Consider the following 5,990-nt stretch of genomic DNA (forward strand, 5'->3'; position numbering starts at 1 on the left):
CTTCAAAGTGAATTGTTGTTCAGTTTGATGGTCGAGATGGGAGTACAGGGGTTCACCATCTTTGTTACAATAATTTGGAGTACTGGTAAGAGGATATGGTCCATGAAAACTTGACTGTTCTTGTTGAAGTGTATGACTGTCCAAACCAATATTACCACAATAGGGTGCCTTTTGTCTTGTAGGGTGGATGGGAGGGTGAAGTGTGGTGTTTTGGCTATGAAATAGAATCTCCTTAGAGTTTTCATGTGATAAACTAGGTTGGTGCATACCTACCTATCATTGGGAGTTGTGTCCTTCGACAATTAGAAGTCGTAATTGGAGATGGACCTAGTGCCATTCTTGTGTTTTGTAGGCCATCAAGCCATATAATGGTCAATGATGGTTCAACCCTCCAAACATGTAAAAATAGAGTGGAATGGATATAATTCATGTTTTGAAGCCCTTTGTGGCATGTGGACATTGTATTAGAGGGATTTAGAGTTGTTTTGTATAAGGGGGCAAAAGTTGTCAACTTTGTCAAAAGTTGCTAGTGCAACTTTTGTATTTTTTTGTGCTAATTGTGTCCACTAATATTCCCAACATCTAACTGATTCAAAATATAGTTACAACTAGTTGGGATGGATGTAAGGGATATAAATTTTCCTTCCTCTGTTCGAAGGGGATTTGTTGATTTTGTTTTGGTGAAGAAATCAATAAACTTGAAGCCCTTTGTGGCATGGAACTGTTGGTCTGATAATGATCACATATCATACTTATAGCAATAGTGAGGGTAGATTTGAAGTTAAAAATGCAATGTGGAACCACTTGGGGTCAGGACGTGGTGCAGGGCACCTCTAGGTCCTATTAGCCCTCATATAGGAAAAATAAGATTTTTGATTAATTTTCTCTCAAAGTTGTCCAATAAGGTCTTGTTAGGGCATTTTAGACCATTTTTGTTCATTATGTAGATTTGTAGTACTATGGGCAAAAAGATGCAAAATTTGCTCTAAAATTGTAAAAAGTTGTCATGCATTTTTTGTCAAAATTTGGTAAAAGAGAGAAAAATCAAGAAAATATGGTGAAAAGGTACTAGTGGGCATGGATCAGTTACTTTTGAACATTTTTTACTTAAATAAGCCTTTTGGGCTCCATTTCTACGGATTGGAACAAGATTTGAAGTGAATTTGGGGATGTCAATGAGTTTGAGTGGGGACCCTAACTTCATGATCTTACCTTGAGAGAAGCTTTGGCATGTGATAAGCAAGTGTCTTTTTATGACTGTCCTTGTGAATGTGACTGTGACAGTCATAACAATAGCAAATAAAATCTTGGAAAACTCAAGTTTTTATCAATATTCTTTACTTGTGTGTGCTCGAGGAAGTGTCCTTGGATGGTTGGGGTCCCTAACATCAAGTTACAGTACTCTCATACCCCCCTATTTACATTGGATTTGTTAAATCTTTATGACTATCCTAAGGAAAGTGTGGTCATAGTTTTAGCTACTTTTATCAAGACCAGTAAAGAACTATAAAAATTGTTATTGTCTTCGTTTACATGAGTCCATGGAAAAGTGTTCTAGATGCCTACAATCCCCATCTTCCATAACATTGTGATTTTTTTTTACCTTAATTGAGTTTAGTTTGGGCAAACATGTTGACTATCCTTATAAGGATCCTAATCATTGTCGTGTTTAACAATCCTAGCCATGGTGAAAACCTTGGTTGGATATAGGGTTCAGTGTTTGAGGCATCCTTTTGAAGTCATTTCTAGAGGGATGGTTTTCCTTTATCATGTCCTTGTGAGGAAAGTTGTTTATGGTCATGTCTCAGTCTTCTTATGGTGTTTCCATATTGTTTAAGTTGGTGCTTCTGATCTATTGTATCATGGTCATCTTGTGAAAAAAGAGTACATTGTACTCAGTTCAACCTTACCTCTCCATAATTTTGATATGCGTGTGGTTCGTCTCCCCATGTTTCACAGAAGAAAACCTACATGTATCCCACTGAAAACAATAGACGATGTGTTTCTTACAATACAAACTGTAATGGCGCTCAGGTTCCAGACACCGTTTTTACCCCCACTGTAAACACACCGTTTAAATATCACATCGGTAAAGGTACACATGATGCAGAGGCATTAATTTGACAAAGACAATAGACAAGGACAATATGAGGGGTAATTGCGCTTAGGTTACAAACACCATTTTTACCTCCACTGTAAATTCACCGTGTTTATCACCAAAAAGAGGTAGAGTTCCAAAACGTTGTGTTTATCACCAAAGTAAGGAGAGGTAAACACACCATGTATATCGCACTAGTAAAGGTAGACATGCTACAGAGGCACGACTTTGACAAAGACAACAGACGAGGACAATATGAGGTGTAATCACGCTCGAGTTACAGACACTGTTTTTACCTCCACCATAAATTCACCGTGTTTATCACCAAAAAGAGGTAGAGTTCAAAAATGTCGCGTATATCACGAGGGTAAGGAAAGGTAAACACGCCATGTATATCGCACCGGTAAAGGTAGACATGCTGCAGAGGCACGACTTTGACAAAGACAACAGACAAGGACAATATGAGGTGTAATCGCACTCAGGTTACAAACACCATTTTTACCTCCACTATAAATTCACCGTGTTTATCACCAAAAAGAGGTAGAGTTCAAAAACATCGTGTATATCACCAAGGTAAGGAAAGGTAAACACACTGTGTATATCATACCGGTAAAGGTAGACATGTTGCAGAGGCACAAATTTGACAAAGACAACAGACAAGGACAATATGAGGTGTAATCGCGCTCAAGTTACAAACATCGTTTTTATCTCCACTATAAATTCAACATGTTTATCACCAAAAAGAGGTAGAGTTCAAAAACGTCATGTTTATCACCAGGGTAAGGAAAGGTAAACACACCGTGTATATCGCACCGGTAAAGGTAGACATGTTACAAAGGCACGACTTTGACAAAGACAACAGACAAGGACAATATGAGGTGTAATCGCGCTCAGGTTATAAACATTGTTTTTACCTCCACTGTAAATTCACCGTGTTTATCACCAAAAAGAGGTAGAGTTCAAAAACGTCATGTTTATCACTAGGGGAAGGACAGGTAAACACATTGTGTATATCGCACCGATAAAGGTAGACATGTTGCAGAGGCACGACTTTGACAAAGACAATATGAGGTGTACTCGCGCTTAGGTTACAGACACTGTTTTTACCTCCATTATAAATTCACAATGTTTATCACCAAAGGGAGGCAGAGTTCAAAAATGTTGTGTTTATCACTAGGTAAGGAAAGGTAAAAACATCGTGTATATCGCATCAGTGAAGGTAGACATGTTGCAGAGGCATGAGTTTGACAAAGACAATAGACAAGAACAATATGAAGTGTACTCGCGCTCAGGTTACAAACACCATTTTTACCTCCACTATAAATTCACCATGTCTATTACCGAAGGGAGGTAGAGTTCAAAAACATCATGTTTATCACTAGGTATGGAGAGGTAAAAACACTGTGTATATCGCACCGGTGAAGATAGACATGATGCAGAGGCACTACTTTGACAAAGACAATAGACAATGATAATACAGACTGTAATCACGCTCAGGTTACAGACACCGTTTTTACCTCCACTGTAAATTCACCGTGTATACCAGAAAAAGGAGGTAGAGTTAAAAAACATTGTGTTTTTTACCAGAGCATTGTTGTAGGGTTCGATGGGGTTAGAGACGCCACTTACATTTCAAATACATTCTCTGATTAGATGATTAAGGTGAACCCCTTTATTCCTCCACAATAAACTCAAAACGTAAACTCAAACCTTTAACAAGATTAACATGGATTTCAAGACAACATATATTGAATTGAGATGATGCATCTTATTTGAATATCATGACAACTTCTATTGAATCAAGATAGGCATACCATTTTCCAAAACAAAATTACAAAATTTTGTTTACGAATTCAACATGGTATCTCTATAAAGCATCAAAACTCCTTCAAGAATATACAAATCCTATTCAAAACCAAGCATTTCTTTAAGAAACCAGAGTCATTAACCAACAAACCGGTATACTTTCTTCAACATAAAGCAACTTTAAAAATATCTCTTCAAGGAAATAACAAGTAGAGCCCTTGGCTTGTCACAATACCCAAATCACTACATATTGCAAGAAACAAAACCCTTAGAAATATCACTCTCAAGAACACAATGACCTTTCTTTTTCTTTTTTTCCATTCTGCCTAATGAAAGAAGGTAAATACCCTTTTCCATATGGCAAACATAGTAACAAAAACAAAGAAGAACAATGCCCAAAACTCCAATGTAAAAATATGTAACAATGAACAATCCTCTACCATATTGCTGCCAATCATTGTGTTATCAACCATGACGATAACCTTTATAACATAAAACCAACACATCATTGTCCATTTCAATAATCGTTTCACAATAGAATGTATCTTCATTCTAACTGTTTTCTCCTTCACATTTACTGTCATTCCATTCCAAGGCCACATGACATATGATAAATTTAAAATAGCTTGGTTTCTCTGTACACTTTAGTCATTCTTAGACATAGCCACATTAAACTTGTGTAAGATCTATTAAAATTGTCAATTTGTTTAAGCTAGATGTGTTGTTTAACACATAATTGCTTGTGTTACATGTTTACACTAATTTAATGCAGTAAGTTAATATAGCGATATACTACTCATGACGAAACACCCTTCCCTTTTTGTTATCAACCACTCAGATGTTCTTAAGTAGCATCCACCTGAAAGGATTCTCATCTGGATGTCACCAAATTATTGTGTGCAAGAACAATGCAAAATATTTTAGATTTACAGTATATATATATATATATATATATATATATATATATATATATATATATATATATATATATATATATATATATATATATATATATATAGTACTTGAAAAACTAGTTATGAAAAGAAACAAAGCATATAATGGACATGCACAATTTGATCAGTATAAAAATAATTTTGACTTCTCCATCAACAAACATAAACCTCATATAACCAAACAACTTGCATGCAAGTGAGATACAAATCACATTATTCCCAATCGAGAGGCACCATATCTTTAATAATTCTCTAGTTAGGCCAAATAAAGCATAACATTCCTTGCAATGCAATGTTCAACTAAACTAAGAAGACGGTGTCTAGAAATGGCCAACCAACAATATGTGAAAAAATGTTCACATACAAAACCAAAGTTATCAGACATACGAACTAAAACAAATTGTTCAACATAAGTAATTGGATGATGTCCACAAATGTCAAATGAAGCATTGAGGGGTACGCAATAAAATAATATATTGATCATCTCCTTCGTTGTCTAGTTTGTGCAACTGAGGAAATGCCTTCGTAGAATCTACTTCTTTTCTTAGGGTTATTGTGTATCTCGGAAGGCGTGATACCGAGGGATCAAAGCATTGCACTTGACCGCCTTACAATGACAGGTTGCTTCACGGGAACTTTCTTCATCTCAACACAGTGGAGGTCATCTTCCTGCACGAACCCACAAAGAGTATAGATGAGTGGCACCAATACAATAGGAACATGCACAATAAATATGTCAAATTGTTTAGAAAATAGATTATTGTTTGTAGACATTTTGATGTCATTCTAGATGCCTCTAGTCATAAGAATAACTTGGTCAAGAAATATGTTTGTACAGTTCATATAAAGAAAAGAATGAGACGTACCAGAGGATTCTTCACACCCGATTCCATCATGTTGGTATTCATGAGGTGTTCATCCTACACGAAACCATAGAGAAAACATATGAGTTGCGCCATTACAATAACATCATGCACAATAAATATGTTGGTATAGAGGATATAAAGGAAAGTATGAGACCAACCACAGGCAGCTCCACGGGTGATTGCTTTGTGGCAAGGGATAGAAGGGGTTCATCCATCACACAATCAATGGTGAGGTGCGCATATTGCAACAAACCACAAACAATGCAT

Source organism: Cryptomeria japonica, chromosome 5, assembly GCF_030272615.1.
Source record: "Cryptomeria japonica chromosome 5, Sugi_1.0, whole genome shotgun sequence".
In the NCBI taxonomy this organism is placed as follows: Eukaryota; Viridiplantae; Streptophyta; class Pinopsida; order Cupressales; family Cupressaceae; genus Cryptomeria; species Cryptomeria japonica.